General features: G+C 36.0%; 1 protein-coding gene and 1 non-coding gene across 2 annotated transcripts in view; both read right to left on the bottom strand.

Annotated features, from left to right (window-relative positions):
* The window catches only part of LOC107612654 (coiled-coil protein (DUF572)), a 62,817-nt gene that overhangs the window by 37,656 nt on the left and 11,895 nt on the right, over window positions 1-13,266 (bottom strand). The gene's annotated exons all lie outside the window — the stretch shown is intronic.
* LOC148547967 (small nucleolar RNA R71) lies at window positions 1,691-1,794 on the bottom strand. Its single transcript, XR_015897587.1, has one exon. It is a non-coding gene; the product is annotated as a small nucleolar RNA R71 (small nucleolar RNA).

Genomic DNA, 13,266 nt, shown 5'->3' with positions numbered 1-13,266 from the left:
AATTCTTAGTGTCTAAGCATTAAAGAATTCTAACGTTTGGTGTCTTGCATGTTTTCTTTGCATTAAAATTTTTCAAAATTGTGTCTATGATGTTCATCTTGACATTCATAGTGTTCTTGGTGTTCATCTTGACATTCATAGCATTCTTGCATGCATTCATTGTTTTGATCTAAAAATTTCATGCATTGCATAATTTTCATGTTTTCATAAAAATTTCAAAAATAAAAAAAATATCTTTCCCTTTTTCTCTCATCAAATTCGAAAATTTGAGTTGACTTTTTCAAAAATTTTAAAAAAAATCAAGTTGTTTCTTATGAGTCAAATCAAATTTTCAATTTGAAAATCTTATCTTTTTCAAAATCTTTTTCAAAAATCAAATCTTTTTCAAAAATTCTTAGTTATTTTCGAAAATTTCAAAAATATTTTTCAAAAATCTTTTTCTTATTTTTATACCAAATTTTCGAAAATAACATAATCAATTAATGTTTTGATTCAAAAATTTGAAGTTTGTTACTTGCTTGTTAAGAAAGATTCAAACTTTAAGTTCTAGAATCATATCTTGTGATTTCTTGTGAATCAAGTCATTAATTGAGATTTTAAAAAATCAAATCTTTTTCAAAAACTAATTTCTATCATATCTTTTCAAAAATATCTTCTCATCTTATCTTTTTCAAAAATATCTTTTCAAAATATCTTTCCTAACCTCCTAACTTCCTATCTTTTCAAAATTTGTTTCAACTAACTAAATAACTTGTTGTTTGTTTCTTAACTTTTTCAAAACCACCTAACTAACTCTCTCTCTCTCATTTTCGAAAATATCTCCCCCCTTTTTCAAAATTTCTTTTTAATTTATTAATTATTTTAATTTTTAAAACTTAATTTTCGAAAATTACTAACAATTTTTCAAAAACCATTTTCAAAAATCACTAACTCTTTTTCAAAATAATTTTCGAAAATTATCCCTCCCCCATCTCATTCTATTTATTCATATCCTAACATCTCATCTCACATCTCTTCCATCCGTACAGTTGTGTTTCTTCCTTTACATCACATCCTTTATCTCCCCCTCTTCTTCTACTCACAAAGGGATCCCTATACTGTGGTATAAAGGATCTCTATTATTATTATTATTTTTCTGTGCCTTCTTCTTTGTCATATGAGCAGGAGCAAGGATAAGAACATTCTTGTGGAAGCAGATCCAGAACCTGAAAGGACTCTGAAGAGAAAATTAAGAGAAGCCAAAATACAACAATCCAGAGATAACCTTTCAGAAATTTTCGAACAAGAAAAGGAGATGGCAGCCGAAAATAATAATAATGAAAGGAGGATGCTTGGTGACTTTACTGCACCTAATTCCAATTTACATGGAAGAAGCATCTCCATTCCTGCCATTGGAGCAAACAACTTTGAGCTGAAACCTCAATTAGTTTCTCTGATGCAGCAGAACTGCAAGTTTCATGGACTTCCATCTGAAGATCCTTTTCAGTTCTTAACTGAATTCTTGCAGATATGTGATACTGTTAAGACTAATGGAGTAGATCCTGAAGTCTACAGGCTCATGCTTTTCCCTTTTGCTGTAAGAGTCAGAGCTAGATTATGGTTGGATTCTCAACCCAAAGACAGCCTGAACTCTTGGGATAAGCTGGTCACGGCTTTCTTAGCCAAGTACTTTCCTCCTCAAAAGCTGAGCAAGCTTAGAGCTGATGTTCAAACCTTCAGACAGAAAGAAGGTGAATCCCTCTATGAAGCTTGGGAAAGATACAAATAGTTGACCAAAAAGTGTCCTTCTGACATGCTCTCAGAATGGACCATCCTGGATATATTCTATGATGGTCTGTCTGAGTTATCTAAGATGTCATTGGATACTTCTGCAGGTGGATCCATTCACCTAAAGAAAACGCCTGCAGAAGCTTAAGAACTCATTGACATGGTTGCTAATAACCAGTTCATGTACACTTCTGAAAGGAATCCTGTGAATAATGGGACGCCTATGAAGAAGGGAGTTCTTGAAGTTGATGCTCTGAATGCCATATTGGCTCAGAATAAAATATTGATTCAGCAAGTCAATATGATCTCTCAGAGTCTGCATGGAATGCAAGCTGCATCCAACAGTACTCAAGAGGCATCTTCTGAAGAAGAAGCCTATGATCCTGAGAACCCTGCAATAGCAGAGGTGAACTACTTAGGTGAACCTTATGGAAACACCTATAACTCAACATGGAGAAATCATCCAAATTTCTCATGGAAGGATCAAAAGCCCCAACAAGGCTTTAATAATGGTGGAAGAAACAGGTTTAGCAATAGCAAGCCTTTTCCATCATCAACTCAGCAACAGACAGAGAACTCTGAACAAAATGCTTCTAATTTAGCAAATATAGTCTCTGATCTATCGAAGGCCACTGTAAGTTTCATGAATAAAACAAGGTCTTCCATTAGAAATTTGGAAGCACAAGTGGGCCAGCTGAGTAAAAGGATCACTGAAATCCCTCCTAGTACTCTCCCAAGCAATACAGAAGAGAACCCAAAAGGAGAGTGCAAGGCCATTGACATAAGCGCCATGGCCGAACCTGTGAGGAGAGGAGAGGACGTGAATCCCAAGGAGGAAGACCTCCTGAGACGTCCAGTGGTCAATAAGGAGCTTCCCTCTGAGGAACCAAAGGAATCTGAGACTCATCTAGAGACCATAGAGATTCCATTGAACCTCCTTATGCCCTTCATGAGCTCTGATGAGTATTCCTCTTCTGAAGAGAATGAGGATGTTACTGAAGAGCAAACTGCCAAGTTTCTTGGTGCAATCATGAAGCTGAATGCCAAATTATTTGGCATTGATACTTGGGAAGTTGAACCTATCTTGTTCATCAATGAACTAAGTGATCTGGATCAACTGACATTGCCTCAGAAGAGACAGGATCCTGGAAAGTTCATAATACCCTGCACCATAGGCACCATGATCTTTAAGGCTCTGTGTGACCTTGGTTAAGGAATAAACCTCATGCCCCTCTCTGTAATAGAGAAACTGGGAATCTATGGGGTGCAAGCTGCTAAAATCTCACTAGAGATGGCAGACAGCTCAAGAAAACAGGCTTATGGACAAGTAGAAGATGTATTAGTAAAGGTTGAGGGCCTTTACATCCCTGCTGATTTCATAGTCCTGGATACTGGAAAGGAAGAGGATGAATCCATCATCCTAGGAAGACCTTTCCTGGCCACAGCAAGAGCTGTGATTGATGTTGACAGAGGTGAAATAGTCCTTCAATGGAATGAGAACTCCCTTGCATTCAAAACTCAAGGATCTCCCTCTGCAACCATGGAGAGGAAGCTTGAAAAGCTTCTCTCAAAGCAGAGTCAACCAGAGCCCCCACAGTCAAACTCTAAGTTTGGTGTTGGGAGGCCACAACCAAACTCTAAGTTTGGTGTTGAACTCCCATATCCAAACTCTAAGTTTGGTGTTGGAGAGTCTCAACAAAGCTCTGCACATCTGTGAGGCTCCATGAGAGCCCACTGTCAAGCTATTGACATTAAAGAAGCGCTTGTTGGGAGGCAACCCAATGTTTATCTAATTCTTATTTTTATTGTTTGTCATGTTTTCTTAGGTTCATGATCATGTGGAGTCACAAAATAAATAGAAAAATTGAAAATGGAATCAAAAACAGCAGAAGAAAAATCACACCCTGGAGGAGCATCTGTCTGGCGTTCAGCGCCAGAACAGAGCATGGTTCTGGCGCTGAACGCCCAAAATGGGCAGCTTCTGGGCGCTGAACGCCAGAACAGGCATGGTTTTGGCGTTCAACGCCAGAAATGGCACACAAATGGGCGTTGAACGCCCAAAATGGCCACCAACCTGGCGCTGAACGCCCAGAGTTGGGTACAAAGGTATTTTTACATGCCTAATGGGTGCAGGGATGTAAATCCTTGAACACCTCAGGATCTGTGGACCCCACAGGATCCACTCAGGATCTGTGGACCCCACAGGATCCCCACAAACCTCCACTCACTCCTTCTCACCACTCTCTTTCACACAACCCCACAAACACTCTTCCCTAAAAACCCCTCACCAATCACCTCAATCTCTCTTCCCCACTAAACCTTCACCACTCACATCCATCTCCTCTTCCCCATAAACCTACCTCATAAACTCCACCTACCTTCAAAATTCAAAACCAATTTCCCACCCAAACCCACCCATATGGCCGAACCTTAACCCCCCTCCCTTCCCTATATAAAGACCTCCATTCTTCATCAAATTCACACAACACACCCCTCTACACTCTCCTTGGCCGAAACCACATCTCCCTCTCCCTCTCCATATTTCTTCTTCTTCTTCTTCTATTCTTTTGTTTATTGCTCGAGGGCGAGCAATATTCTAAGTTTGATGTGGTAAAAGCATAGCTTTTTTGTTTTTCCATTACCATTGATGGCATCAAAGACCGGAGAATCCTCTAGAAGAGGGAAAGCGAAGATAAAAGCTTCCACATCCGAGTCATGGGAGATGGAAAGGTTCATCTCCAAAGCCCATCAAGACCACTTCTATGATGTTGTGGCCAAGAAGAAGATGATCCCTGAGGTCCCTTTTAAACTCAAAAGAAATGAGTATCCGGAGATCCGACATGAAATTCAAAGAAGAGGTTGGGAAGTTCTAACAAATCCCATCCAACAAGTCGGCATCCTAATGGTTCAAGAGTTCTATGCCAATGCATGGATCACCAAGAACCATGATCAAAGTAAGAACCCGGATCCAAAGAACTATGTTACAATGGTTCGGGGGAAATACTTAGATTTTAGTCCGGAGAATGTGAGGTTGGCGTTCAACTTGCCATACATGGAAGAGAACGCACGCCCCTACACAAGGAGAGTCAACTTTGATCAAAGGTTGGACCAAGTCCTTATGGACATATGTGTAGAAGGAGCTCAATGGAAGATTGACTCCAAAGGCAAGCCGGTTCAACTAAGAAGATTGGACCTCAAGCCTATAGCTAGAGGATGGTTAGAGTTTATTCAATGCTCAATCATTCCCACTAGCAACCGGTCTGAAGTTACTATAGACTGGGCCATCATGATCCATAGCATCATGATTGGAGAAGAGGTGGAAGTTCATGAGATTATACCTCAAGAACTCTACAAGGTGGCTGACAAGTCCTCCACTATGGCAAGGTTAGCCTTTCCTCACCTCATCTGCCACCTATGCAATTCAGCTGGGATTGACATAGAGGGAGATATCCTCATCAAAGAGGACAAGCCCATCACTAAGAAAAAGATGGAGCAAGCAAGAGAGCCCAGTCATGGAGCTCAAGAGGCGCAAGAAGCTCACTTCCATGAGATCCCTGAGATGCCTCAAATGCACTTTCCTCCACAAAATTATTGGGAGCAAATTAACACCTCCCTAGGAGAATTGAGTTCCAATATGGGACAACTAAGGGTGGAACATCAAGAGCACTCCATCATGCTCCATGAAATAAGAGAAGATCAAAGAGCAATGAGGGAGGAGCAACAAAGACAAGGAAGAGACATAGAAGAGCTCAAGGACATCATTGGTTCCTCAAGAAGGAAACGCCACCATCACTAAGGTGGATTCATTCCTTGTTCTTATTTCCTCTGTTTTTCGTTTTCTATGTTATGTGCTTATCTATGTTTGTGCCTTTATTACATGATCATTAGTAGTTAGTAACTTTGTCTTAAAGATATGAATGTCCTATGAATCCATCACCTCTCTTAAATGAAAAATGTTTTAATTCAAAAGAACAAGAAGTACATGAGTTTCGAATTTATCCTTGAACTTAGTTTAATTATATTGATGTGGTGACAATGCTTCTTGTTTTCTGAATGTATGCTTGAACAGTGCATATGTCTTTTGAAGTAGTTGTTTAAGAATGTTAAATATGTTGGCTCTTGAAAGAATGATGACTAGGAGACATGTTATTTGATAATCTGAAAAATCATAAAAATGATTCTTGAAGCAAGAAAAAGCAGCAAAGAACAAAGCTTGCAGAAAAAAAAATAGAAAAAAATAGAAAGAAAAAGAAAAAGCAAGCAGAAAAAGCCAATAACCCTTAAAACCAAAAGGCAAGGGCAAATAAAAAGGATCCCAAGGCTTTGAGCATCAGTGGATAGGAGGGCCTAAAGGAATAAAATCCTGGTCTAAGCGGCTAAACCAAGCTGTCCCTAACCATGTGCTTGTGGCGTGTAGGTGTCAAGTGAAAACTTGAGACTGAGCGGTTAAAGTCAAGGTCCAAAGCTAAAGAAGAGTGTGCTTAAGAACCCTGGACACCTCTAATTGGGGACTTTAGCAAAGCTGAGTCACAATCTGAAAAGGTTCACCCAATTATGTGTCTGTGGCATTTATGTATCTGGTGATAACACTGGAAAACAAAGTGCTTAGGGCCACGGCCAAGACTCATAAAGAAGCTGTGTTCAAGAATCATCATACTAAACTAGGAGAGTCAATAACACTATTCAAAATCTGAAGTTCCTATAGATGCCAATCATTCTAAACCTCAATGGATAAAGTGAGATGCCAAAACTATTCAAGAAGCAAAAAGCTATAAGTCCCGCTCATATGATTACAGCTATGTTTCATTGATAGTTTGGAATTTATAGTATATTCTCTTCTTTTTATCCTATTTGATTTTCAGTTGCTTGGGGACAAGCAACAATTTAAGTTTGGTGTTGTGATGAGCGGATAATTTATACGCTTTTTGGCATTGTTTTTAGTATGTTTTTAGTAGGATCTAGTTACTTTTAGGGATGTTTTCATAAGTTTTTATGTTAAATTCACATTTCTGGACTTTACTATGAGTTTGTGTGTTTTTCTGTGATTTCAGGTATTTTCTGGCTGAAATCGAGGGACTTGAGCAGAAATCAGATTCAGAGGTTGAAAAAGGACTGCTGATGCTGTTGGATTCTGACCTCCCTGCACTCAAAGTGGATTTTCTGGAGCTACAGAACTCGAAATGGCGCGCTTCCAACTGCGTTAGAAAGTAGACATCCAGGGCTTTCCAGAAATATATAATAGTCTATACTTTGGCCAAGAATTGACGACGTAAACTGGCGTTCAATGCCAGCCTTCTGCCCAAATCTGGCGTCCAGCGCCAGAAAAGGATCCAAAACCAGAGTTGAACGCCCAAACTGGCACAAATACTGGCGTTCAACTCCACCAATAGCCTCTGCACGTGCAACACTCAGGCTCAGCCCAAACACACACCAAGTGGGCCCCGGAAGTGGATTTATTCATCAATTACTTACTCATGTAAACCCTAGTGACTAGTTTATTATAAATAGGACCTCTTACTATTGTATTAGGCGTCTTTTTGACCATCTTTGAACGCATTGTTCTTAGATCATGGGGGCTGGCCACATGGCCATGCCTGGACCTATCACTTATGTATTTTCAACGGTAGAGTTTCTGCACTCCATAGATTAAGGTGTGGAGCTCTGCTGTTCCTCAAAGATTAATGCAAAGTACTACTGTTTTCTATTCAATTCTTCTTATTTCGCTTCTAAGATATCCATTCGCACCTAAGAACGTGATGAAGGTGATGATTATGTGTGACGCTCATCATCCTTCTCCCTTATGAACGCGTGACTGACAAACACTTCTGTTCTACATGAATTAAGCTAGAATGAGTATCTCTTAGATCTCCTAACCAGAATCTTCGTGGCGTAAGCTAGAATGATGGCGGCATTCAAGAGAATCCGGAAGGTCTAGACCTTGTCTGTGGTATTCCGAGTAGGATTCAATGATTGAATGACTGTGACGAGCTTCAAACTCGCGATTGTTGGGCGTTAGTGACAGACGCAAAAGGAGGGTGAATCCTATTCCAGCATGATCGAGAACCGACAGATGAATAGCCGTGCCGTGACAGGGTGCGTGAGCATATTATTCACTGAGAGGAGGGGATGTAGCCACTGACAACGGTGATGCCCTTGCATAAAGCCAGCCATGGAAAGGAGTAAGACTGATTGGATGAAGATAGCAGGAAAGCAGAGGTTCAGAGGAACGAAAAGCATCTCCGTTCGCTTATCTGAAATTCCTACCAATGATTTACATAAGTATCTCTATCCCTATTTTATTATATAATATTCGAAAACACCATTATCACTTTATATCCGCCTGACTGAGATTTACAAGGTGACCATAGCTTGCTTCATACCAACAATCTCCGTGGGATTCGACCCTTACTCACGTAAGGTATTACTTGGACGACCCAGTGCACTTGCTGGTTAGTTGTATCGAAGTTGTGACAATTATGAATTAAGATCAAAGCACCAAGCTTTGGAGCCATTACCAGGGATTGTTCGAGCCTGGACATCACAATTTCGTGCACCAGTTAACTACTAGGATATGTCGGGTTGGCTGTATAACCGACAGATGAGACTCATCAGCCATAGGACAGGCATACATCATATGCATTTTTTTGCTTTGTTTGAGTATGCATTGTTTTAGTTTGCTTAGCTGTTTAATTTTGCTTAACTGCTACTTGTTCTACTTGCTGTAAATGCTTCTCTATCTGTGTTTTCCTTGCTTGAATTGTATGTGTATGTTTTCTGAGAAACTCCTCTTGGCAGAGGAGTGGAGGGGGTTGTTCCACCAGTGATTTAGAGGATTTGAGGAGACAGAGCGTGAAGTATTAGGTTAAAGTTAGATTCAAAACTAGAATACTTTAGACAACTTACCTAATTTCTGGCTTAGTTGAATTCTTAAGCTAAAATCTGAGTGTCGAAGTTCTAGGAATGCCTCTGGCTCTCCCGAGACCTTTTATATCAACTATGCGGGCACCTTTACCATACTGAGAACCTCCGGTTCTCATTCCATACTATGTTGTTGTTTTTCAGATGCAGGTCGAAAGGTATCTCATTAGGCGTCTGGACACCTGAAACGAAGTGGTTACTGTGTTATTTTGTTATGCAGTGATGTATATACACGTACTTAGCTTTCTCTCCACATAATTTATTCTTTTTGATCCTCTTAGAGGTTTTTGGAGAGGCAGGATTTTGTTTATGTACGTCTTGGGTTTTGGATATATATATATGTAAATATTCTCCGGCCAGCTTTGACTTCGCGAACTGAGTTAGGAGCTTGTTATTTTGTACCTTTGGCTTTCTATTCCTACTTTTATTACCTTACGTTTGATAGTTATAGTTTTCCTCACACGCAAGTTGTTCCGTTTTCGGAGCGTGGCGCTTCTCATTTTGCGATTTTGTTTTACCCATTTTTCAAGGCTCCTAGTCTATTATATTCTTTCTACTATTATAAGTATGTGTTTTAATTTTTAGAAGTCATAATACCTCGCCACCTCTATTTTACGACTTAAGCGTAAAGTTTTGGGTGGTAGGGTGTTATACGTTACACAACACATATTGAAAGTAATTTCACACTACAATATACCACAAACAGGTAAATGACTTAAATTTAAATACGAAACATTGTTTATTTATGCATACATGATAACACCATGGTCTATAAATACTTCATAGATAACATATCTTATATAGCTCCAAATGATGAGCACGAAAGTTGGAGAGTGTGGTAGTTTGTGTCCACGATAGTTGCCTTCTTGCAATAACGCCTCATAGGAAGAAAAAGAATTGTTGTAAAAGCTATCAAATGAAAGAGTAATTAGTAAACGAATGATATTTTCTTCTAGCATACATGGTCTTTTATAGAGGTAAAATAAAAATGGAAGGAATTAAATTTTATATTTCTATATTAGGAATAGAATTTGATATTTATCCTAATAAAATTATTATTATTATCAATATAAATGGGTTAACAACTTGCCACTAATAAAATCATTGGATAATGAATAAGAATTAGAAGGATATCAATATAATTAAAATGAATATAATTAAAATGTTTAAAAATATTTTTGATTGATAATTAGTTTAATAATGCATTAAATATTGATTTTATATAATTATAATAAAGATATTTTTCTAAATTAGTATAATTATGTATTATTCATTAAAATAATTAAAAATATTTTTGATTAATAATTGGTAAGTAGTTTAATAATGCATTAAATATTGATTTTATATAATTATAATAAAGATATTTTCCTAAATTAGTATAATTATGCATTATTCATTAAATACATTCATTTTGGAGGGAAAATAGGTTCACGAGAAAGTGACACCTCACTTTCATTAGTTGGGAAAAAACCCAATTTTAGTATATTAAATAGATAACAATAACAATATAAAAATACCAACACAATGCACAATCTCATATATAAGGAAAAGAAATAAAAAAGTAGAAGATGAAGAAAGAAAACTGAACACTCTTGAGTATATAAGAGTACAAAAAAGACACACACAAAAAATTCATTAAATTAAATGAAATTTAAATTACAAATTAAAATATATAGTATCTAAAATGAAAAGATGTAGTTCCTCACATGATAAAAGAATTAAGTTAAATTAAACACATCACAAAATATCATTTTTTAAAAAATAAAAAAATATTAATATCTAAAGTTTAAGAAACAACTGTCAGAATATGTTTTGATTTTTCCTTTTCTTTTGTTAAAAAAAATATCCATAAAATAAAATTAGTCACTTATGTACACACAAAAATTAGCAGTAGGAAAGACAAAGTTATTTCCTTTTTGTTAATTCAACATGAAATTAATAGAATCATGTCCAGAAAAATTAGGAATCTCCATATGCGTGCAAAGAAATTAGAGAAGAATAAGAAAATGTATGATAAAAGGAAAGTACTTATCTTGATTTGTCAGATTCCTCTTCACCGATGTAATATCGCCACGGACTGCTGCTACCTAGGGTGGAAGCCGTCATAGATAAAAGAACACGATGATGGCTCTTGTATTTGGGTATAATAAAAAAAACCTGAGAAACACTCTAAAAGTCAAAGTATCTTTACATTCAGAGAATCATAAAAATAAGTAAAAGAATTGATAATTTTGGATTGAGGGCAAGGATGGGAGCTAAAAATGTCTATGTTTTTGACGTCGTGATTCACACCATGATTTCAGTGCAATTAATTGATTTAATTGAGTTTGAAATTTAAAATTAATTCTAAAAACTATTGCTGCTCATTGAAAGTTACAACAAAATAAATTGAGGTAATTTTTAAAATATTTTTAGAAGCTCCATCAAATAGAATTCTCTTTAACAGTTCCATAAAATATTTTGTCTTGTCTATTAACTTTTTTTAGAGTTGTAATCAAAATGAAAACAATGTTGGCCAGGCTTTAAATTTATCCTATAATAATATAAATATTGACCTTGAGGTTATTTTTAATTTTTAGATTTAATTTATTCATTGTGTTATCTTTTGCTTAATCATTCATTTAAGTTAAAAAATATTTTATATTAGTAAATTAATAATTAATTTATTATCTATTTTTAATCATTAATTATATCTAAAAATTAATATTTAATTATATTTCTAAAGATATATATTTTAATTTTTAATTTTAGTTTTATTTTTTTTAATTTAATATTTTTATTTAATTGTGATCAGATCAACTAATTTAGACTTGTGATTCTCCGATTGAACTAGTAACATGCTGATCCAGTTGTATGATTGGTCAATTTTCGGTTCCTTCTGATAATTATGTTTCGGAGCTTCAACCTGTAACAGGGCAGAGACAGACAACGTAATTGGAGGCTGCAGAGACGAGCGAAACACACGGTATAAAGGAGCCAAGACAGAGGAAGGAGAAGCGACCTCCGTTGGTGGAAGGCCTTACCAATTGAGGGCAGTCTCAAATCCAAGCAGAGGAGATGGATAGAGGGCGGATAAAGGGGTGTCTGGCAGCGGCGTCAATGGAGTTAGAGGCTGGATCGGAGGTTACCGTTGCGTCGTCGATAGAGATAGAAGTTGAAGGGGAGTCTAATGGCGGCGACGTCGATGGAGCTTGCAGCTGGAGCAGAAACTCACGTCGTCATCGGAGAAGGCTCGGAGTGGAGGCTTGGCTGGCGCGCTTCATGGCTGAGGAAGTGAGGATGGCAACCAGAATTCAAGAATTTAGATCCTCTCCATTTTAAATCTATCTATCTATCTATCTATCTTTCTATCTATTCTTAATATATAAAAGTAAATGAATAAGTTTACCCACGTTACTTTTAAGACATTTCTCTCCTTCTACTAATGCCATGTCAGCAACATTGCTTACTTGGCAAAATTTTAGAATCAACCATTCAAATTTTGCCAAATTAACTATTATTTCCAAATCAGCAAATTACCAATGACAATAATTAGAAATTAATAGTGTCTAACCGAATTTGTAATCTACAAAGACACTGAATTCATATCCCTATATTTATTATATCTTACCATTATAAACGATACAATAAATTTATAACCCCAATAATTAATTTATTAATTTTTATAAATAACTCATTAAATATAATAAACATCCATATTACAAATGTCATAATAGTATTATTAATTATAATAAATTTTACGTTACAAATATTCAAATTCCATACTATTTGAATTACTTATATAAGTTTCTTATCACTATTCCTTCAAATAACATCAAATTTAGCAAAAAAAATTTATTTTTGAACTACACAACATCTCAAACTTACTCAGTAGAGCATCATTCTTTGGACAATATCACCAAACAAACAAACAATTGGTTTATCAAAGTTCGCATGGTTCGTCTATGAAAAACATTAACACCCACAAATGAAGATGAGTCTCTTTGCTTAGAAATAATTATATTAGATGAAAATGTACAAAGCAAACATATTTATTGTATTTTTAAATTGAATTTACGAAAAAATACTTTAATTGTTTTTGCTTTTTATACTTTTTATATTATTTTATAATACTTTATATCTAATTGTATTTTAATATTGATGAGTTTGAAAAACTCTAAATTAACATATGTGATGACTGAACATTATTAATTTAATTAATTGCAAAGATATTAATTCATATATAGTGATTAAATTAATTTTTGCTATGCAGATTTAACATTGGGCGGAAAATAAAAGAAAATGTTGCAAGCCCAAGTGTTTTATAAATACATTCAGCATTGATGCAAAAATGCTTTGATTATTGTGGCTGAATTATTATTCTTGTTATTGGGCCAGAATTGATCCTAATTAGCCCAAATCAACTTTGATGGAAAAAGATCTAATGCTTGGTCCGAAACCTATTGAAAGAAAGCAATTTGGCTTCATGCTTCCAACGGATTCCATTTTTTATTGTGGGATGGATTTCAAAATTTAATTTGTTAGCATTGGAAATATAAATGAGAGAGAAAGTATGATTGACATGATTGATTGGTTTAATGC

This window comes from Arachis ipaensis, chromosome B8 (genome assembly GCF_059453495.1).
Source record: "Arachis ipaensis isolate K30076 ecotype BB chromosome B8, ASM5945349v1, whole genome shotgun sequence".
Taxonomy (NCBI): Eukaryota; Viridiplantae; Streptophyta; class Magnoliopsida; order Fabales; family Fabaceae; genus Arachis; species Arachis ipaensis.
This window is presented reverse-complemented; position numbering and strand designations above follow the sequence as displayed.